A 24,710-nucleotide genomic window follows, 5' to 3' on the forward strand; every position below is an offset into this window, starting at 1 on the left:
TCCTACGATATTGTTACAGCTGATCCTCTTAATTTAACCTTTAAAATATCCCCAAATTTGATACTTTATTTTAGAACTAGTATCCTTTAATGATGGTTTGTTAATAAGGGATTCTCTTCCAGTAGAGCTTCTTGCACACAATTATGAATATTATCCAAATTCTCCAGATATTTAAGATACAAGCTGCAATATTTAAATGTCAACATATTAATGTTTCTATAAGTCTAGGCTGCAAAATGTCTACATGTACAGTTTATGTACATAATAAAAATCTGTGTAAATGCATGCTGGTGACCTACTTTCCTTCAAGCTTGTCTTGTTTTGTAATATCTATGCTACCTATTTGCATCAGGAAATGATATTTTCTTTTTTTCCTCCCCCCTAGTTTCCTCCTCCCTGTCAGATTGAACTAACACAGTAGAATGCATTGCATATCACACAGCATGTGTTTCAGTATTGAATCCACTTGTTTCGTCATCAGCAGTATGTCTCAACATAGGATCTGTTACTTTACCTGAGAAGAGATTTGGAAAACAAGCCCTCCTTCTTTTTTGTAGCTTTTTATTTGAGAGCTTAGCAGAAATAACATAAAACAATTCACTATCAATTTTTCCAGAAAAATCAATGCACAGCTTACCTTCCTGTCTCTACTCTCCAGATTTTATTATATATGACAATGGCCTTATTTCGATGAAGAACAGTACTGCATTATTTCCATTACTTTCTCTATGTTGCAGAGAGAAGCATTCTCTATGCAGCTAATATTTCACCTCAGTGAAAGGATATTGGATACTAGGAACTTATCTGGGCTCATTCTGAACTGATTCATGCATTTCTTCATCCAAAATATTACACAACCTTTAAAAAGAATCTGGTAGCTCTATATGATCTGATATGAAAAGCTACTCAAAATATATTATGTAAAGAAAAAAAAGCAAACTGCAAAACCATACATTTACCAGGATCTGATATTTTTGAATTTCAAAAACAGAAAAATAAAATGATTTCATGTGTTTATGTGGTTTGCAGAAAAACTCTGGAAAGATGCATTCCATAATGTTAACAGTAATCTACCTCTGCGAAATAAACTTACTCAAATTTGAGGGGAATGAGGAATAGGATGAATCATTCTTTCTTACATGTGTACTTTTGTATTGTTTAGCTTTGTTTAGTTTTTTTTTTTTTTTGTAATATTTAATTTTGTAATGTATAGTAGTATTATAGTAATTAGAAGCATATAATTCATATCATATCTGTTATTATAGGATACCATGTGTATGCAAAGACCAGTGGGACAGTTCTGAATTTGCTGAAACAATAGTCTAACAGATGGGATAAGTAAAAACAATCATTATAATACATAGAGACAGAAGTAATCAATTCCCTAAAAGAAGTGCACATATATTTGAGATTAGGAGAAAATCATTGTGCATATTAAGAAGATAGAAAAATGGTGTCTGATTGGGAAAGAAAGGATTTTAGAGGGCTGAGATGCTTACCTGTCTTTTCTCCTTTTGGTTGGCAGTGAGGGGAATATTGTATGTGCTCAAAAATGAAGATTGTAGGAATGAAATAAGGAAGGGAGATATGAAGCCTAACGGAATAATCACCTGGTCATAGAAATTTAGAGCTGGAGAGAATATAAAGATTATCTCATTTCATAATTTAATGCTCTTCAGAAAAATGTTATGGTTCCAACATAGTGCCCCATTGTGGATAGGATCTTTAGTGTATGATTTTTTTTTTTCTTTTTCACTTAAAAGAATCACTTTATGACTTCTCTTTGGCATACCCACATCGCCAACACCATTACTCTTGGGCTTTGGAGGCATTATTTAATACAATAAGGATTACTTGAACACACGCACTGCAATATGCTGACAGTAAAGCTGATAATTGAGAAGGCTACTAAGTGACTAACTGGCAGAATACGCTGAACAGAGGGATGAGTCATGTCCCAGGCAGGATGGAGCTAGACTGTGTGAGATCTCATCATGCCGCTCAGGATGGAGTGTCATTTAAAACTCATGAATTGTTTATTTCTGATTTTTTTTGTTTCATATTTTTGGACCATGGTTGAACTCAGGTAACTGAAACCACAAAAAGCAGAACCGTTGGATGGTGGAGGATAGTGTATACTCACTGTTCCTCCCTGCCTTGAAGATGTTGAATTTCAGTTGATTCATTTTAGCAGCAAACCTTGTCTTGAAAGGACCCTAAAATAATTTATGCTTAGCCTCATACCTGTGCCTGGTTATCTGTTTAATGAGTTTTTAAATTGGGGTCGTAGGAACTCCAATGTGTATGATGTATTAAGGGGTAAGATTGTGTTCAACTGCTGATGATTTTTGATGGATTGGTATAGTCGACTTAGGGGCTTCACCAGGGGCCCAATGGTAAAGAATCTGCCTGCCTGCTGCGCAGGAACCACAGGAGACGTGGGTTTGATCTCTAGGTCAGGAAGATCTCCTAGAGAAGGGAATAGCAACCCACTCTAGTATTCTTGCCTGGAGAATCCCATGGACAGTGGAACCTGGCTGACTGCAGTCCATAGGGTTGCAATGAGTCAGACATGACTGAAACGACTTAGCACGCACACACATAGTCACCTTGAAGGTTGTGTATGTGTTCAAGCTCAGTTGCTCAGTCACGTTTGATTCTTTTCCACCCTTTGGACTGTAGCCCACCAGGCTTCTCTGTCCATGGAATTTTCAGGCAAGAATACTGAGTGGGTTGCCATTTCCTACTCCAGGTGATCTGCCTTCCCTCCTAGCTCAGTTGGTAAAGAATCTGCCTGCAATGGAGGAGACCCAGGTTCAATTCCTGGGTGGGGAAGATCACCTGGAGAAGGAAATAGCAACCCACTCCAGTATTCTTGCCTGGGAAATCCCATGGAGAGAGAGACCTGGTGGGCTACAGTCCATGGGGTCACAAGAGTCGGATGGTACTAAAGTACCACTCCAGGTGATCTTCATGACCCAGGGATCAAACCTGCATCTCTTGGGCTTTAATTCCTGTAGTAAACTATCCAAAATAAATTGGCATTAATTAGGAAAAACAAAATTGGTGTTTCACTGGCTTATTTGGCTGAGTATGGCCAGTGGAAGAGAGAGACAGCCAAAGTGAATGATGCTGAAGAGAGCATGCTTTGTATAACAGGCAAAGTGAGCATTGGTACCCAGTGCAACTTGCCTGTAGTCATTGAGGATATACAGGCTGAGATGAATAGGAGAAAATGCAGAAATGCAGACTGTAAAATGTGCCATCTCTTTTTATTGACAAGCATTAGTCAAAAGTCAAGTGTTGTTAAATGTTTATATATGGTTCATGATTATTAAGACCATGATGACTTTTGCTGCAAAGCTACCCATAAAGATCTCTTCTGGAGCATAATTTCAGGGGAAAAAAATGATTGAACAACTGGATCAAACCTATCAGGGGTGTGCAGAATCATCCAAGGATTGAGAGCCCCCTGCTTTAGAGGTCTCCACTGCAATGTTAAGCGTTCCAGAGGTGCAGGGGAAGGACAGCCGTATCAAGAACTCACGTCCCTCATCCAGTAGAGATGTTTTGGGAGACAGAATTTCTAAGTTGTCCAGAGTAATTTGTTAATAGAATCGGCAAACATTGAGTTATTTTAGCCCATGGTTTTCTTAATGCCAGAGGCAATTTATTTGCCTCCTTTCCAGTGAAGCTTGGAAAATAACAGATCTGTGTTTTGCAAGTCTTGTAGATTTAGAAGTTTCTGTATTGAAAGTGAACTTGCTCAGAGGGGAAGTCAATAAAATTATTCTTAAAAATAAAAATCTCACAGTTGATAGATGAAGATAAAATATCTTATCTTCAAATTAAATGGTCCATGTGTATTACTGAGGCATCTGTGAATACTGAATTTTTTTTTTAAATTGCAGTTATTAATGATACAGGCTTAAACTCTTCCCCAGTTGGTTGTATGATATTCCCTTTGTTTATTGATAGAATTATCCTCTGATAATCTGTTGGTTTTGAGAATGATTCTTTACAACTCATCCAAGGGAAACTAATATTTGTGGACTAGTTAATAGGTGCTAGACATTAATCATAAGGGTTTATGTTTAGTACTTAAGGCAACCTTAGCATAATGCTATTTTAGGTAAGAAAACTGAAGCTTAATAAAGTATGTATTTTGCCTGGTAAAGTATGTCAGGACCTGAAGTAAAATCAGGTCCCTCTTTTCTCTAGAAGTGGAGATGAGGAAGGAGGGCTTCCTGCCTCAGGGGCTTGTGCCCAGTTTCTGTAGACGTGACACAGTGGGTCAGTTCTTCATGGGTTTTGATTATATGAATCAAGGCTGTTCTTTGTTGGGAGTGAAAGTTTCTCCTCATAAGAATGAAGAGGCCAATTATGTGAATATTCTAAAGAGCTCTCCATATGGGGAGATAGATAGTTTTGAAAACAACTGCCTTCATCATTTTTATACCCCCACCCCTAGTTGAAGCCCATTTCAAATGATGTAATAGACCCTATCTGTCTGTGTGATGTCTCTGATGTCTCATTTAAAAACAGAATAAAATCTCTTGGAGTCAACAAAGAAGCTTTGTTTCATTGATCCCTAATTTTTAAACCTCCTAGTAATACACGGGGACCCAACTGTAGCTAACAAGTGAGTTCTTAGGATTGCATTTTCTTCGGCAGAAAGAAAGGGGCATTTGTAGCTGTGGAATGGAGGGTCATGGAGACCCATGGTTAAGAACATGGGTTTTGAAGTCAGGCAACCGAGAGTCGTAACCCAGTACAGTCGCTTGTGTGACAGTGAGTCACTTACTCAAAGTCTTCAAATGTCAATTTGCTCCTCTAAACTCAGGGACAGAAAGTCACCTGCGAGTAGAGATTCTGTGAGAACAGAACATTCCAGGTGTGCCCAGCACCTAAGAGAATTTTCTACTCACAAGGAGTGAACGAAGACTTCACAAGTTTCATCTCACAGGGAATGACTCCACAAGGTAGAGGTCATTTTCTTGGCCTTTTATATTTAAGAACACTGAGGGTCACAGAACTTTACATAAAATATGACTATAGTCACACATTTAGGTCAGAGTATGAATGTAGGTTTATGTCTACTTTTAGCTCCTGAGTTCCTAGGCGTGTTCCTATTCCCTTTATACCTGCAGTCCTACCACCACTATGAAGTAAGCTAAGTGTTTCATTTCCTGTACAGGAAATCAGTCGTAGTGTCTCTGGGGCATTAAATGGCTTGCTTATGGTCACGTGGCTGGGAAATGGTGGGGCCAGTATTGAGACCCAGGTCTGTGTGAGTCTGTCTTGTCTTTATTACTGGCATCTCCTTCTCGCTTACCCCCTGACGTCTCCATCTGAGTATGCTGTGTCCTTCAGGACTCTTTCTGCAGGGCAGAGCCCACACTGTGCCCCGCATTAATACCTCAGTGACTTCACGCTACCTGCAGGGTAAAGCCCAGCGTCTCTGTGATGCCGGGCTCTCCCTGGTAGGGGTCCTGCCTCCCCGTCTCACCTCACCTCTTGGTGCACTGCCCGTCGATCCCCTTGAGTCCATCCTACAGCCTAAGGCACTGCTTGGTACTCTGCCATACTCACCATGTTAAGTGTTTTTTCTGCATTTGGTTCATGCCTGAGTGCACTTACCCGTCTTGTCTACCCTGTGACTTTCTATTCATCTTTTGAAGCCCTTTCGAAGTCCTGGACCACAAGTTAAGTCGGCCACTCCATGATGGCAGCCATCAAAGCATCCCGCTTGGCCTGCCGCTGGGAAGAACTGATTGGCAGCCCTAGTTGCTGCTTGCTGTATCTACCAGGGTTTTTGCTGCTTGGCTGTGCTTGCATTGGGGCTCCAGCCAATGCTGCTCCCAGTCAATGACTGCTACTGCCTTAGACCCGCTCTTGTGAAACACAGGACTCTGCTAATAGGAAATTGTAGATCTAGGACCGCCCATTGGCCTTAGCTGAAACTGTCTTACAGCAGCTGAAACCATGCTGTGATTCCAGAACCTTCTGTCCAAACTTCTGTCTTTCTATTCTCCTTTACACGTGTCAGACTTCTGCTGTAGTTTGAAAGCTCTCTTGTTCAATTCCACATTATCATTCACAGCCCTTGCCAATAAATATCCTGTATGTTTCTTTCCATCTTTGTGTCTGCTTCTTGATGGATCTGAATAAATATAGCCATGCACTTGCCTTTCTCTATCCTGTACACCTACCATTACAAAGAAAATATTGCATTTATTATTTTACTTTTCTCTCTCTTAATTCAATTAGATCAGTAAAATTAGGGAAAACATTGCATTAATTCTTTTTATTTTTAGTGCTTAGCATACTGCTTGATACTTAGTGAGTATTTAATGAACATTTGAATAAATGAATGCTAAAATGATGTTATCTAACATGAGTTTATTTAAGTCAAAACAAGCAAAACTGTGTGTTTACTTCTCAGCTAACACTGTCAATTGAAATGAAGCTACCTGGGAGTTAGTTTATGGTTGAAATGGTAGGCTTGTGTTTCAGAGTATTGCCATTTAGCTTCTATAGGCCCAAAATACTTTCTTGAGTTCCAACTTTATGCTTATGAACTTAATGTAACTAAACTTGAAATCTTGAAATCTCACTGAATATCTCTCATCACTAAATGAAGCAGCCTTGATTAATCACTCTGAGCATTTAAAAATGTTCTGTCAGTTAACCTATATTTAACATAAACATGTGTAAAATTTATATGAGTCTATTCATTAGTGGGAAAGCATATTCTTAGAGAGCTATAAATTCAAATAGGAATTCTTGATATTTCAAGTAAGGAGAATATAGAGCATTACTATTCACAACTATCCATTACTGGTAAATACATTACAAACCTATTCTGATCCATACAACATCATAACTTATTTCTTTGCTGTTGAGATATTTATGCTAAAAAGAAAAAAAATTAAATGTTTTATTATCATTAATTTTTATCTTAACATAAAATTTCACTGGTTTGACCAGTAACTAAAATTTTATGTCATTGCTTGACTTCAGACAATTTTTTACTTTGTTTCATTCCATTTTTCTTACTTGGTATCTCTCTTAGAATTTTTCATGAATAATTTCCAACATATGTTTTGTCTTGTTCTTGTACTATAGATAATGTTAATAACAAATGTCACTTACTCTGAGAGCCTATTATGTGTACCAAAATTATGTCTTAAATGCTATCATCTGCATTTCTTTTTTTATTTTATTTTTTATTTAAATTGTTTATTTGTTTTACTTTACAACATTGTATTGGTTTTGCCATACACTGACTTGAATCTGCCATGGGTGTACATGTGTTACCCATCCTGAACCCTCCCTCCCACCTCCCTCCCCATCCCATCCCTCTGGGTCATCCCAGTGCACCAGCCCTGAGCACCCTGTATCATGCATCAAACCTGGACTGGTGATTCATTTCACATATGATAAATTACATGTTTCAGTGCCATTCTCCCATGTCATCTCGCCCTCGCCCTCTCCCACAGAGTCCAAAAGACTGTTCAATACATCTGTGTCTCTCTTGCTGCCTTGCATACAGGGTTATCATTACCATCTTTCTAAATTCCATATATATATATGTTAGTATAGTGTATTGGTGTTTTTCTTTCTGGCTACATCACGCTGTATAATATGTCTGGTTTCATCCACCTCATTAGAACTGATTCAAATGTATTCTTTTTAATGGTTGAGTAATATTCCATTGTGTATATGTACCACAGCTTTTTATCTGCATTTCTAAGTGAGATACTAAGAATCAGAAAAGAAAAACAATTTGGAGGTGATTGTACAACTAATAGCTGGATCTTCAGTGACTTGAACCCAAATCAGCCTAATTTTTGGATAATCTAATTTCAATTCAGTTGTCTAGGGTTTTGATTATAAACTTTGAAACTGAAAATGGAATCACTCAGTTGTGTCCGAATCTTTGTGACCCCATGGAATATACAGTCCATGGAATTCTCCAGGTCAGAAAATTGGAGGAGGTTCCCTTCTCCAGGGGATATTCCCAACCCAGGGATCGAACCCAGGTCTCCTGCATCGTAGGCAGATTCTTTCCCAGCTGAGCCACCAGGGAAGGCCAAGAATACTGGAGTGAGTAGCTTATCCCTTCTCCAGTGGATCTTCCCAACCTAGGAATTAAACTGGGGTCTCCTGCATGGATTCTTTACCAACTGAGCTAACAAGGAAGCCCTATAAACTTTGAAGAGTAGTCTATTAAGTTGAAAACATACAATATTCTTCTAAGAGATTTGAAGTTTATTCTAGAGGCAATAGTCATTTGGCATCTAACACAGAAGAAAATAATATAATTGGATATATGCTTTAAAAATATGTCAGAAGGAGACAGTATAAAAAATGTGCAGGATGGTATGTGAAACTAGAAAAGGGGAGACTTGCAAGCTAGTTACTTAAAAGTCTAAGTGAGAAATGGTTAAAATCTAAGAGTCTTAGCAAGGATATAGACAGAAGAAAGAAAAGATTAGAGAAACATTTCTAAAACTAGTGACTCAGCAATGTATGAACCATGGAGTTTTTGTCAAATCGCTTAGCTGCCCTGCATCTACTTTCTCTTCTGTAAAATAGAGATAATCATATCTATTTCAAAGTGTTACTAAGAGCTTCAAGTAATAGTCTATTATCACATGTTTATATGTTACATGCTGTAAATCTAGGCTCTTTCATGGGAACTTTATTTATACTAACAATTCACTTCTCACAACTCCAGTAACTAAGTATCATTATTACCAGTTTTACAAATGGGGAAGCTGAGGCATAGTGAAATGAATTTAGAAAAAAAAGTGATGGTGCTGTGTGTTAACATGAGATTAAAATAATACCTTGTATTATTTCTGATACATAGTAGGTGCTTTTTAAATTACTGTAACTAGCCACCTTGATTAATGCCCATGAGAGCCAAATCTGACTTATTTTTGTACCAAGGTAATCTGGAATGTGACATGGGCGGAATTGCTGATTTAGATCCCCAAGGATGCAGCAGAGGTGCTATCCTTGGTGCTGAAGATCTGGTGACAAACTTCATATCTGATGGCTAGAAGGTTGAGTAAAGGGAGTATAGTTGGGAAATTATTTATAAATTGTTTTCTGTGACATTTTTTTTTTCCTTATAAACATTTGCTGAGGAAGCTTCCATAGGAACAAGATTCTGTAAACTTTCTTCACTTTATTGAATTTCCAGTGAGGACCAAGGCACCAAATTTGTTTTAGATACTTTCTTAAGTATTTTCCCTTTTCATAGAGTTAACTTTAAGCTCTGAACTGTTACAAGCCCCAAAGTCAGTTACAATTGTTGCATTCCCAGCTCTTAAAATAGTACCTAAAACAGTCAGCAATGTTAATTACTGTGTGTTTAATGAACGGATGAGTGAATGATTAAATAAAGACATTTTTCATTTTTCAAGCTATCCATTCTTTGCACACAGTAAGTTGATCCCTAGGGAAAAAATGAATATTTAAGATTAATTACTAACTGGTGTGGCTGCTAGGATTTAGGTTGGTGTAAAAAGGTATACAACTTGAATGTGATTCTTAAGAGTCATTTATGACAAACACTGAGGAGATAATTTTTGTGAATACCAATATCACAGCATCTCTGAATTTCAGAGGTGTCATTATGTCATCTATTTTTAAATTAAGCCTCACTTTCAAAATTCAGATCACAAATAATTTTGAAAAAATTTTAATGTTGAAAATGAATGTCATTTAGTCGTACATCATGCTCAACAAATCATGAGAAAATTGTTCTGTGTTCTTCTATTTCATCCTTGTACATGGACACATAGAGTATGTATATAATTTTAGAAAATATGCCATTTTGAAATTTCTTTCATGTGATATTATATCATGAGAGTGCTTATATACCATGATACAATTATAGGATTATCATTTTTATGTCTGGATAATATTTTCTCTACTTGCTCCAATTCTATTGCCATCCAGTCACCTTCAGCAGAGTTGTGGAATTTTGTCAGTTCCCAATTCAGTCTAAATGTATATGTTTGTAAGATAGAATCATTATATTATAGCATTTTTAAGTTTGAGAAGAGCTTGAAAGCCATAGAATTAAAGGTAATTACCTTTCCACTTAAAGGTAAAAACAGAAGCTGAGAGGTCTGTGAGAGGCAGAATAGCCTGATTATATATTGTGAATAATGGATGGATTCATCATGAGATGAATGAATGGCCAGGTGAAAGTCCTTCAGCTGTGTTGTTAATATGTGAATCTAAGACCATCACTTACACATCTCTGACCACAGCTTTTGCACCTCAATGTTCTCAAGTATATTTGGGGGAATGTCATGTGTATCTGAGTGTATCCCAGTGGCTCAGTGGTAAAGAATCTGCCTGCAATGCAGGAATTGCAGGGAGACGCAAATTCAGCCTGAGTCAGAAAGATACCCAGGAGAATTGCATGGCAGCCCAATTCAGTATTCTTTCCTGGAGAATCCCATGGATGGAGGAGTCTGTGGGGTACTGTCCATGAAGTCACAAAGAATCAGACATGACTTAAGCAACTTCGCACACGCGCACATATTTATCTAAGATGCCCTACTTGGCACAAACTAATCAAATCAATGGTATTTCCAAACTAATCTGTACAACATAGACTCAAAATAAATCATGAAATGTTCTAACCTTAATACCAAACACATTGTGTATATGCAACATGGGGTGCCTACTGCTGTGATTTAATCATAGTGGTAATGATTTGAATCAAGCCTCTACTTGATGTGAAATAACCATACACTAAAATTATTTCTTAGTAGGTTGTCAAATAAAGCGAATTATCTATAGAATTTCTCCACCCTTCTCTTAGAACTTATTTCTTTGACAATTCAGAATCATTATAGTGCTCTCAACCAATAAAGAAAGGTCAGAGGAAGATTAAGTTTTTTTTTTCCTGATGAATAGCTATTTATCAGAAGGAAACGAACTTTCAGCACTGGAAGAGGACCTGGGCCTGATCATTCATCTTCACTGCCTTCTGCTACTGCACGACTGCTACTGATAGAACATTCTCAAGTGATTCTTTTTAAGTGACTCTAGCAGTGACACTTCCAATTAGATTGATATTTGTCATAACTATTTCATTGGCTCTTGGTAATCACAGAGTGAATTACTGCTATTACTCTCCAACATTACAATGAGTCAGTTCACAGAAGCAATTACAAAGAGTGAATTACTAGAGAAATAGAGTAACTAGTCTGTTTCAAGTAACTAGATACTGTAAAATAACCAGATCCTAAAGAGTGCTGTCATAATATTGTTGTCAGTTACTCTGTTTTTTAACTCATTATTAGGCTTACAGATACTAAACATTTTCAGTTAGGTATAAAAGTGACTGGTTTTGGGGAACTCTGCTGAATTGGCTGCAAAAGATATGTTTCAAAATGGAAGCATGATAAGTATACTTAAAAATATAGCATTATATAGTTGAAAGTTGCTAAGAGAGTAAATTTTTAAAGTTCTCATATTAAGAAAAGCAGTCACAATGTGAAGCCATGGATGTTAGTTAAATTCATTTTGATAATCATATATGTTGTGGCAATATGTACATACATCAAATCATGATGTTGTACGCTTTAGATGTATATAATGTTTTATGTCAATTATATGTCAATGAAACTGGAAAAAAGGATCATTTATTTTGAATTGAAGATAGTGTTGTGTCACCGATGTGCCTAGTTAACATTTCAGTTTCACCTCTTACTAGATGTGTTCCTTGGGTAAATCACATAACCTCTCTATGCCTGTTTTTCCCACTTTTACATGGAGTTATTTATAGCTACAACTATGCAGCATTATTTGAAAATTAAATAAAATAATACAGGCAACTACTTAGGGTAGTATGCTGTGTACAGTAAGTGGTCAAAACTGCTAGATGTTATGTATACCAGATATATTTTTCTGACTATGAATCAGACAATATAAATTGCATATTTTTAGGTATTAATAATAGTTATTGTGGTAGAAAATGGCCAACTTTAGAATCAAAAGATCCAATTTTTGTTCTGAATTCAGCACAATTTGGCTTTATAAACTAAGTCAGATCTCCAAAAATCACTGAAACTAAATTGTGTGTGTAAAGTGTAATACAGTACACAGTTGTGTCAGGATTAAGGTAAGCCTCAACTATGTTATATATTCAAGTTGTCACATCTTGTTTCATACCTTTTGATACTCAAGTAATATTTGTACTGACTTTCCCATTTCATTTACTCAACTCCCTTGGGAAAGTGACTGAGAAGATATTACTACACTAGTTTTATAGCTAAGGATCTGAGACTCAGTTTGAATGAACTTACATTTCCAAAACATGGTAGAACAGGAACTGGAACCTAGTATCTCTCATGTCAGAAGAATAAACACCTTCAACAAAATAGATTTAAACCCCTACCATGTACCAGCCTATAATTCTAGGTACTGGAAATACAGCGGTGCCCAAATCAATGAAAATATTCCCCTTTCATGGAGTATCCTTGCTTAATGGGGTGAGAGTAATGATTTTTAGAAAATCTATCTGAAAGACATAGTATCCTAGGTGGAATAAGTGCTTTGGAGAAAATTAAGGACAAAATAAAGACAGAAGTGTCAGGAATAGGGTATCTTTTAAATAGGGTATTCTGGGAAGTCTTTACTAAGAAAAGAACTAAATTTGAGTAAATACTCAGTGGAGGTATGGAATAGGTTCGCCTGGATCTGCAGAAGATATTTCAGGGAGAAGTAACAGAAGAAGCAAAGTCTAGAGGGTGAACGTGCTGGAATATTTGAGCAACAGATGGGAGGTCGTTGCAGTGGGAGCAGACTAAAGAGAAACAGAAGTGTGATAGAAAACAAATGTGGTTACCAAAGGGGAAAGGGTGGGGAAGGATAAATTAGGAACGTGGGATTAACAGAGGCACAGTTTATGTATAAAATAGATAAACAACAAGGACCAACTGTATATAGCACAGGGAACTGTGTTCAATATATTATAGTAACTTATAATGGAAAAGAATTTGACAAGGAATACACACACACGCACACACACTGAATCACTTTCCTGTATACCTGGGAAAGTGGGAAAGTGTTAGTCGCTCAGTCATGTCCAACTCTTTGTGAACCTATGAACTGTAGCCCACCATCTCCTCTGTCCATGGAATTCTCTAGGCAAGAATACTGGGATAGGTTGCCGTCCCCTTCTCCAGGGGATCTTCCTGACTCAGGGATAGAAACTGGGTCTCCTTATTGCAGGCAGATTCGTTACTGACTGAGTCACTGGAGAAGCTGTTTATCTGAATCAGTGTAAGTCAACTATACTTCAGTTAAAAAAAGAAAAAGGAGGTGAGATCTGAGGGCTAGCATGCTAACTTGTATAGTGAAGTTTCTTGGTCATGTCTGACTCTTTGCGACCCCATGGGCTGTAGCCTGCCCAGCTCCTCTGTCCATGGGATTTTCCATGCAAGAATACTGGAGTGGTTTGCCATTTCCTTCTCCAGGGGATCTTCCTGACCTAGGAATCAAACCCAGGTTTCCCACACTGCAGTCAGATTCTTTACCGTCTGAGCCACCAGGGAAAACCAAACTTGTATAGGACTTCATTAGTTGTTGTTTTTTTTTTTTTTTTTTTTTTTAAGAGATTTGGCCTTTTATTAGAATGAGATGGAAGCTACTGGAAACTTGAGCAAACAAAAGCCGTAATCTGATTTATCTTTTGATATAATCAATCTTGCTGCTATTTGGACAACAGGCAAAAGGAAAGGAGAGAGTATAGTGGGTCTCCATTGCAATGAAACTTAGCAGAACTTATAGTGACTTGGACCACTATGTTAAAAATAGAGATGAAGAAATGAGTCATACTTTAGATACATTTTTGAGACATTTTTGAAGTTAGCATTAATAGAACTTTTTAATATACTTGATATGGATTATAGGAGAAAGAGTAGAGTCAGTTTTTTTGGATTGAGAAGATGGTAGGATGTAATTACCCTTCTATGAGAAGAAACTGTAGAGAGAGTGAATTGGTAGCAAAAGGAAGCTCAGTTATGCTCATTTTAAGTTGCCTGTGTGTTAGTGTCCAGCTCTTTGGGACCCCGTGTACTGTTGTGCACCAGGCTCCTCTGCCCGTGGAATTCTCCAGCAAGCACACTGGTGTGGGTTGTCATTGCCTTCTCCAGCAGATCTTCCTGACCCAGGGATCAGACTCAGGTCTCCTACATTGCAGGCAGTTTCTTCACCACCCAAGGTGTCAGGGATGCTATTAGAACTCAAATTGGATCTTTCAAATAGACAGTTGCTTGTAAGCATGGCACTCAGTCAGAGGTTGGCACTGAACTAGAAATTTGGTAATCCCGGACGTAAGGATGATATTTAAAATTATAAGCCTAGATTAGATCTAGAAGGGAGTTAGGATAATAGAAAACCGAAGTTCAAGATATGAGCCGTGGTGCATTGTATTATTACAAATCTGGGGAAACGAGAAAACTTCAGAGGAGATTAAGAAAGTATAATCCTTTAAAGAAGGAAAACTGGAGAGAATGATGTATTGGAGGCCAAATTTTTAGAAAGGTGTTTTAATTGACAAGATATATCAAATTGGTATAGAATAAGGACTTATCTGGGCTTCCCAGATGGTGCTAGTGGTAAAGAACCTGCCTACCAATGCAGGAGATGTACGAGACAGGAGTTGTGAGTTTGATCCCTGGGTTGGGAAGACCCCCTGGAAGAGGTCATGCAACCCACTCCAATATACTTGCCTGGAGAATCCATGAACAGAAGAGTCTGATGGGCTACAGTCCATAGGTTCACAAAGAGTCAGACACGACTGAAGTGACTTAGCATACTTGTGAGGCCTTAACTACAGCCTTACTAATGTTTGATTTATACCAAGATAGACTAAGGAAAAATTATCCCTTATATTTCACTGTCCATTGTGTTCACAGGGATGATGGTGATTATAGATGGAAAAAAAAAGCAACAGCTAAAACATTGTCTCTATCTTTAAAACTCTAAGGCAGGGAGATAGAGTTACTGAAATTCTTTGTAAGTCTCATAATGAATGATAATCAATAGTCTGTGGGACTCTAGATAGATGAGGTAGAAGTTTATGTTGATAGGCAGCTTCAGAAGGGACAAAGGTCTTATTTGAGCTGTGTATTAAAAAGTGACTAAGTTTGTTGGGTAGGCAATAGAAATGGGAAAAGTAATGACATTTCAGGCAGATAAGATAAAGTGAGAAATGCCACAGAGGTATGAAAAAGCAGAGTAAGTTCAGGGATAAGATGTAAACTCATTTGAGTGAAAGAAATTGTGAGGAGTCAAATGGGGGTAAAACAGCAGTAGATACCTTTTTTTTTTTTTTTTTTTTGCCTTTGTGGAAAACCTTGCTGAATAAGTCCAGTAGAAAGAAAACTTTGATAAAGTGGAATATTTATCCAGAACCAAATATTATAATTACTATCATTTTTTTAAAAAGCCTTTTATATTCTGGGAAAAGCCTGAAGCACAACATATTGTATAATGAATGTACCCCTGGAAAAATATAAATTGTTCCCTGTAGGTTACTCCATTAGGTAGATTTTAATTTCAAATAATTTTGCTTGGGCTATTTTCTAACTTCCTTAAATGTAATGTATTTTCATTTTATCTCTTTCCTAGAAATGATTCTCTGTATTGTGAAGTTGCAAGATCACCCAGGGAGAGTGGGGCCAAATAGGCTGAAACATCTAACACAGTGAATGTATGTGAGTACAATATTAACAGCTTTGAAAAAAAAAAAGGCGGGAGAAAGTGTCTTGTATGGTTTAAAGTTCTTTCGAGTATATAGGCTGTTAGTGAATTAACATGGCTAATTGCTGGATCCTTGGCGTAGACAAGCTCTCGTTGGCGAGTGTGGGTTTTGTATATGTACCTGTGAAAAGGGCTTAATTTCTCCTTGAAGGATATTCATTCCACTTTTTTGCTAGGCATTACTGTCTCTCATAGGACTTCCCTGGTGGTTCAGATGGTAAAGCGTCTGCCTACAATGCAGGAGACCTGGGTTCGATCCCTGGGTTGGGAAGATCCCCTGGAGAAGGCAATGGCAACCCACTCCAGTATTCTTGCCTGGAAAATCCCATGGACGGAGAAGCCTGGTAGGCTACAGTCCATGGGGTTGCCAAGAGTCGGACACGACTGAGTGACTTCACTTCACTGTCTCTCCTAACTGCTCTGCTTCTAGTAAAACTTTGAAAGCCTGCTTTCTGACCACAGCTGCATACATTCCCACTTCTGCTCCCTGAAGGCTATGTAACCCATTCTTTTTTTCTTCTTTTAAGATCTTTTTTTTTTTTTTTTTTTTAATGTGGACAATTTTAAAATATTTTATTGCGTTTGTTACAGTGATGCTTCTATTGTATGTTTTGGTTTTCTGGCCACGAGGCATGTGGCATCTTTCCTCCCCGACTGGAGACAGAACCTGCACCTGCTCCATTGGAAGGCAAAGCCTCAATCACTAGGTAACCAGGGAAGTCCCTCTAACCCATTCTTTATCCTCCTTTTATCTTCCTCTGTCAATCTGGCCCCTCAGACAGCACATGTAGTTTTATGTTTCTTCCTGTATCTAAACTCAACTAATTGGCCTGTTCTCTCCAAACCTCTTGTTCTTTATCAACTTGATCTCCACCATATTTACCTTCCCGGTTGTCAAGGTGGTATTTATTTGTGTAGCTATTAGATTGTTGTGTGTATCTTTTACCAAATCAAACACTCCATGAAGACAAGGATCATGCTCGTTTGCTGATGGATCATAGATGGGCCACATTTTCAGACTGTCTGACCCTGCATGGTTCTGAGTGGCATTTGGCCACATTAAGTGTTCTGACCCTTTTATGGTTTTTCAAACTCTCTGTTCTTTTTAGGTTTAGATATTCTGCAGATTGTCTCTGTTTCAGATAAAACAGCCTCTTGCTTTTTAGAAAAGATGAAGCTATCTTATATGAACATCACTGAATTTTTCTTCTTTAGACCTTAAAATATCTCTGTTATTACCTATATTTTTATAGTCTATTTCCTGTTTCCAAAAATAGCTTTGTATATATATTACCTTTTAATCATAACAGTTTCCATTTTTATGAACTTTGTTAAATCAGCTATTCCTTTCTGTTTTTTATTTCCCCATTTTTCTTATTTCTTCCACAGAGGCAAAAAAAAAAAAAAAAAAATCATGATTTTATGCCCCAGATCTTGGAAAAAATTCAACAACGAAAATCAAAACAAAACAACCCTCTGTCATCTCACTACCATCTTGTTTTTACCCTCACTTAGCGCCCTTTACCCTTCGAAGTCTGTTTAGAGCAGTCAGTGTTCTTTGCCAATTCATGGTAATTTCAACAAAAGAAATTATTTTTGTAGTACAGTGTATTTTCAGGACCTAGCACAGTGTCTAAAATGGTAGGGGCTCAATAATTAAATGAGCTAATTTTAGCTACCCTTTCACTTCCCACTCCCTACCTGAGTGTTAAAATTTTGCTTCAAGCACTGCTTAAATTACTCTTACCAAAATAACTAACCAAAATAGCTCCCTTCTGTATTATTCAATTCATGACCACATTTCAAATACTCCTCTCATATCCTCTATATCTTAATCTATCTCAATCACTATTAACTGTGCATATGCCTCATCATTTAATAAGAGCCTCAACTTCTAGAGCTCAGGACAATTAACTTGTCCTTTCCTTAGCCCTCACAATTCTTAACAAACTGTTTACTAGTTCTTAATTACTAGTGAGTTGAATTAATACCTTTGAATATTGAAAGGTCATCTAATATTTCTCTGACCACATTATATTACCTTTGATGAAATATTTCAATCAATCCTATAATAAAAATGTGAAGACATAAGGGGATAGCCTTTTATTAACCATTTCAAATCATTAATATAATAATTAAAAAACCCTATGCTGAATGAATCATGATATATGTGCTTTGTATTTATGATCCTTTCATTTCAGCAATTAGAACTATCTATTGTATGTTATGTGCATATGTGTATACATCGTTATAATGGAATTCTGTGATATGTACCTATTTCCATATAAGGGACTAGTACATTTAATTAGTTCTAAGATGTACATTTTTTCAAAATTTTCTAACACTAAAACACATTTTAAGTATAAGATAGTATGGTTTTCAGCATTTTTTTCTTTTATGCGATATGTGCAATAGCCCATGATACCTTAATATTTTAATTTCTGAAATCAGATTATCAAACATTGGTGATATTGTGTGTGTATGAATGACAGTCAATTCTTTTTATATTATTTATTTTTTAGTTGAAGGATAGTTTTACAGTGTTTTGCTCTGGTGTACAACAATGTGACTCAGCACAACTATTACATCGTATATACACATATGATATGATACACATATACAGCACAACATATATACATCATATGCCCCCTTCCTCTCGAGCCTCCCTCTCACCTGTCTATGTAGTCACAGAGCTCTGGGCTGAGTTCCCTATGTTATATAGCAGCTTTGTATTAGCTGTCGATTTTACATAGTGTATATATGCTGATGCTACTTTCTCAATCTGCCTCTCCTTCCCTCACTGTGTCCAGAAGTTCATTTTCTCTGAATCTCTATTCCTGCCCTGCAGATAGGCTCATCAGTACCACTTTCCTAGATTTCATGTATGTGCATTAATATGTGATATTTGTTTTTCTCTTTCTGACGTCATTCTTTGTAACAAACTTTAGGTTCATCCACCTCAGTTCAAATGATTCGCATTTGTTCCTTTTTCGTATACAGGTACCACAATTTCTTGATATATTCATCTATCAGTGGATGTCTAGGTTGCTGCTATGTCCTGGCTATTATAAATGACGCTGCAGTGAACATTGGGGTGCATGTGTCCTTTTGAATTATAATTTTCTCACGGTTATGTGACCAGTGGTGGGATTGTTGGGTCATATGGTAGTTTTCTTCCTAGTTTTTTAAGAAATCTTCGTATTGTTCTCCATAGTGTGTTTGACAGTTAATTCTGAAAGAAAGATTATACCTTCTCACTTACATGCTTTCTGGAAGTCCTTTATGGTTTAAACCAAGAAAATTGCTACTAAAAAATGCCATAGAATTTAGTGAAATAAAAAGAAACTGGTTAACTTAATTGCTTGAGTAACAGTGTTTTTAAGAAAATATTTGTTCTACAATTCCTTTTTAAACTTTTAAATAATATTTGAAGTCAAGTGTACTTTGAATCAGTTTATAAAGAGAAAAATGTTTACACTGATTCCTTATGAAAAAGTGTTACAAATGAATGAAGACTTTTTCCTCCCAATGAGATAGCATCATATGTTTAAAAATAATTATATACTGGCCTGATACATATACCTGTCCTCCCAATAATTCAGCAGAAGTCAAGTTCTCTGTGGAACACTAAAGTGAACGATAATATGTCAAAGAAAAAGGAAGCCTCTGAGTACTTCCCACTTGCAGGCAAGGACATCATTTACTTATAATAATAGAAATTACATTTTAATCAATATGCCCTTTGCTATTAATCCATTTTTGACTGCCTGAAGAGATTTTAATAACATGTTAGGAAAATCATCCATCTAATGAGTCATTTCAAAGAGAAAAGGGCTGGAATTCTTTCATTTTTAATTCAGCCTGTTCAGAATTGACATGTATATTTTGCATTCTTGCTACTCTTGGAAGAATCTAGCACGTCACTGTGTACTCAAGAGATCTTTCTTGGCAACTTAAAAAATCATTTATGGTTATTATTGGTGACACAAATTGATCAGCCATCAGCAGATACATGTTTTCTTACTCTGGGAGGGACTAGATGTTTGGTGATATAGTCTCATGGTCAGGGCCTGTTGTAATACAACTACAAGCTAGGTTTTATTTTTACCAAAATTTGCTTAATTTTTTTTTACTAGTTTTATTTATTTATTTTATTTTTTATTTATAAAATAACAATGCACACTCATTTTAAAAATATCAGAGAGTGCACAGAACATCCTTTGGATCATGAACACTCATGCTATTCACTTGGGGAATGTAACCTTCATTGTCATGGATGCACAGATGCATGCAAATACTATTTCTATGTACATATTTCAACTGTGTATTTATTATAAATATTTTTAGTAGGTATGTGTATAATTTTGTTTTATAGTTTGTGTGGTATTTCTTTGCAGACATCTATCTTGATTTATTTAGCTAATACTCTAGAGTTAAAAGTATATTATATCCAAAGTTATATTGTCAGGGAAGTGCCAGGATGAACATGCTCATAACTTTTTTTTCTTTTTGGCTGCGCAGTGTGGCATACAGGATCTTAGTTCCCTGACCAGGGATCAAACCTGTACCGCTACAGTGGAAGCACAGAGTCTTAGCCACTGGACAATCAGGGAATTTCTCCCTGCTCATAACTTTTTAATCAATAGCCTTCACTATTTTAGTACAATCAATTCCCGCAAATAAAATATTGGAGTAGCAATCACACATCATTTGAGGGTTTTACATCCTTGCTATGTCTAAAAAAATTAACAATGTAAGAAAGTGATGGAGTATTTCCAAAAATATTTATTGTTTTAATAATATTACCAGTCTGAAGGATGCTGTCTTAGTCCATTTGGGCTGCTATAGTAAAGTACAATAGGCTGTGTGGTTTAAACAGCAAATATTTATTTCTCATTATTCTGGAGGCTATAAGTCCAAGACCAAGAGGCCAACAGATTGGGTGTCTGGTAAGCTCCCACTTCTTGGCCCAAAGATAGCCTTCTTCTCTCTGTGTCTTCACATGACAGAAGGTGAGAGAAAGCTCTCTGGGGTCTCTAATAAGGGTGCTAATCCCATCCTGAGGGCTCCAACCTCATGATTTAAGCACCTCTCAAAGGTCCACCTCCACGTACTATCACACTGGGGATTAGGTTCCAACAGATTAATCTGGGGCAGCACAAACATTCAGTGGTAGATGACAATGCTCTTCAGTTGTTATTTTTATTTTCTTTATTCATCCTTAATAAGCCCTACGATTTTTCATACATTTATTGTCTATTTTTTCTTTTATTAATTGTGCACCTATGCCCTCAGATGGGTCATATTTACTGAGAACAAACCAAGAAGAGACAACATACTGTAGAACATGGGGGTAATAAGGAAGAAGGAGGGAAGGCATTCTCCCCAGTAATCATCACTGCCTGCTGGAAGGTAATCACTTCTCCTGGAGACTTGTGATGAATTTGGCATTTCTACTGAATGCCAAAGAAAACATGCAATTTAGTGAAACTCCAGTCTGACTGGTTCTTGGCATCTATGTTGATTAAAGGAAAAACAACTTAGGCTTTCACTTTCTTTTTTAAGCCACCTGTTAGCAGGTGGTATCAGCACTGTAACCTGGAAAGGTTGAGACCTTTCTACATTAAAGTAAGAACTCAAAAGAAATCAGGAAGGTACATTGACTGTCTGCAGCATTTGAAGTGGTAGACTAAGAGTTCACTTCTTTTTGAGTTCCATTTAGAGTTCCATTCTTTTTGTCAAGAGATGTGCAAGTTTTATTTCAGAATCCACTTTATCCATATTTATTTTCCAAGTTCCTGAGAAATACCTGTCACAAATTAAAAGTTTAAGAAATGCATAATTATTTCTGATTTATAGATGATAAAAATCAATGATTAGATAAACTGAGTAACTTTGACAAGAGTCACACAGCTTGAAAGGGATAGTCTCAAAATTCAACATCAGTTTGTCCAAACCCAAATGCTATACTCTAAGATAATGTTTCTTCCGTTATGTATCATTATAATGCAAAATGGGCTACAAAATGCTGTGGAACAAATAGCCCAACCATCTCGTGGTTGAAAAATAGCAATGGTTCTTTGCTGCATAAATCATGTAATAATTGCTTATTAGCCAAGGGCTCTGCTCCTGACTGTTTTCTCTCCAGGATCCTGGTGAGGTAGCAAATCCTCTCTGGACCATTTGTGGTTACCAAGAGGAAGGAACGAAGCACATGTAATATATCTGGTCTAATTTCACTAGTCAAAGCAAGTCACCTAATTTCATGAGTATGATAAAACTTCATGGGAGTTTAAGGATGGGAGGATGAAATTGGGTGGACTCAAGTTAGTGCCAAGGGTACTTATTGATATAAGTGAAAGAGGATGGCAGGAAGAACCAAGTCTGAAAAAGAAATATGAACATGGTACACAGGAGGGGAAGAAAATCTAAATATTGTGAGAAGCACCTCTCTCTCATTACCAAATACTCAAATAACTGTGATAGTTAATGTTATGTGTCAACTTAACTAGGCCACAATATCTAGATACTTGGTCAGATATTATGCTGGTTGTTTCTCTAAAGGTGACTTTTGGTCGAGAGTAACATTTAAATGAGTAGACTTGGAGTAAAACAGATTATTTTGCATAATGTACATAGGCCTCATTCAACCAGCTGAAAGTCTTACTGGAACAAAGGTCAACCTCTTCTGAATAAGAAAAAAAATGGTGTCTGTGGTCTGTCTTTGGACTGGAATTGCAAATATTCCTGGCAACAAGTTCTTCATTTAAAAGAAACTTGTTTGAATGGATAGAAGATGATATCCAATGATATTGAAAGGCATTAGTTCAACTTATAACAGGCAGGGCAATCCTCAGCCAGATAGAGTACCAAGGTGACTATGGGGAAGGATAAAATTTACATGGTCCAAGAGGATAACAAACAAACACACACACAAATATCCAGTTGGTTCTGTTTCTCTGGAGAACCCTAACTAATTCAGACCCTTATTTCCTTGCAGAACAACATTCACTCCCTAAAATAGACAACCCAAAACAGGCATCCAGTTAATGTGTTGAACTCAGAGTCTTAGACCCTAAAAGAGGCCCTGTAGTCTCTTCATCAGTATGGCTATGACCCTGAAGACCTATGAATCAAAGGGCAAATCACATGCCCTTTCACACCTTATAGGTAGTAATCAAACACCGATGGGAATAAACACTTCTGGAAGCCTGGATATGTTCTCTGATTCGGTATAATTCCACTCTATTGGAGGGGTTCCTCTGTTTGTGAATTTCCAGTTTGCATTCTTTTGCTTTGTCCTTTTGGAATATTCTACTTTTTCCATTATCATTCTTGGTTGTATCAGAAATGTACCTTGGAAAATATGCTCTCCTAGGAGAAATGAACAGGTTTTTTCAACCTACTTTCTACCCCCAGGCTCTTTTTAAAATTTCTAGTCTTGGTCTGAAAAACTTAGTTTGCTCCTCACTCATCTGGTAGATTCCGTGTGCTGTTATCTACTCTAGTGATACTTTTTAAGGTGTATTTCTTAGCTTTTGCTACATTTCTTCGATTTCCTTCTCCAATTACTTCTTTCTCTAGGCTGAATTATGGGCACTTAGAGCTTATTAGGTTTCAGTGGGAGAACAACACCCCTTGTCTCTAATTTCATAGCCAAAGTGTCTAATTGAAATGAATTACTAGGCAGGTGAATTCTTACTCTAAGACCACCTTAATCACTTCAGGGCTTTTAACAATGGATGTGCTGGTCTTACTGTTGATTGATCCTATTACAACTTGAGTTTTAATGAACTGTGCCCCAAAGATCTTCTTGTTTTCCTTGTTTCATATTTGAAGCTGTAAGTCCTTGAATTTGTGGGCTGTCTTTATTCTCTTACTAATTTTAAGTGGGTTGATTATTTTCTGAGCTCATCTTTTTTCTTAGTGATTTGCAAAACATATACAACACAGAGAATTATGTTCTATATTCTAATTTTTCACCTAAAGATACAAGTTCATTAGTTCTGTGGAATAATTGCCTGCTTACAAGAGGTGAGATCTTCACCAAATACTTTACTGTTACGTAAGAGAAGTTCCCATCTTTTTTTGTCTCTTTAATAATTTTCCACTATTTTTGTCCATTAAGTCAAGGTCACACATTTTGCATCTTGATATGATAGCATTCTTCTTTTAGGTATCAGTGTCTTTATGAGTTTAAATAGACTAGTTTTAGTAAAAACAACTCCCACATATAAGTGGCTTTAAATATCAAAGGCATATATATGCCTTTGTTATATATATATATATATATACATATATATATATATATATATATCTTCCCAGGTGGTACAGTATAAATAATCCATCTGCAAATGCAAGAGATGTAAGAGACAGGTTTGATCCCTGGGATGGGAAGATCCCCTGGAGTAGGAAATGGCAACTCATTCCAGTATTCTTGCCTGGAAAATTTCATGGAGTGTGGAGCCTGGTGGTTTCCACTCCATGGGGTCTCAGAGTTGGACATGACTGGGTGACTGAATATGCACGTATATTTACTACACATTGGTGATTGGCTTTGCTCTGTGTTGCTCTTATTCAGGACTGCTGGCCGTTTCCATATTTGCTGAGGGGGGCAAACAGTAACATGAATATTGTATAATGACTATTAAATCCTCCCCCTAAAAGTGACTGTGACTTCTCCTCATGTGTTAATGGACAAAGCAATATACATGACTACAATTGTCTTCAAAGGGGTAGGAATGTGCAATCCTCGAAGAAATATCCCTGAAAGAAAAACCTAGAAATACTGAGTGAATAATACTAATGCCACATGCTCATATACATCAATACTTTATTTTTGAGAAGAATGCCAAACTGCAATCTCCAAGATGGCAATACCATTTTTTTTTTTCATTTGGATCACT

Source organism: Muntiacus reevesi, chromosome 9 (genome assembly GCF_963930625.1).
Source record: "Muntiacus reevesi chromosome 9, mMunRee1.1, whole genome shotgun sequence".
Lineage (NCBI taxonomy): Eukaryota > Metazoa > Chordata > Mammalia > Artiodactyla > Cervidae > Muntiacus > Muntiacus reevesi.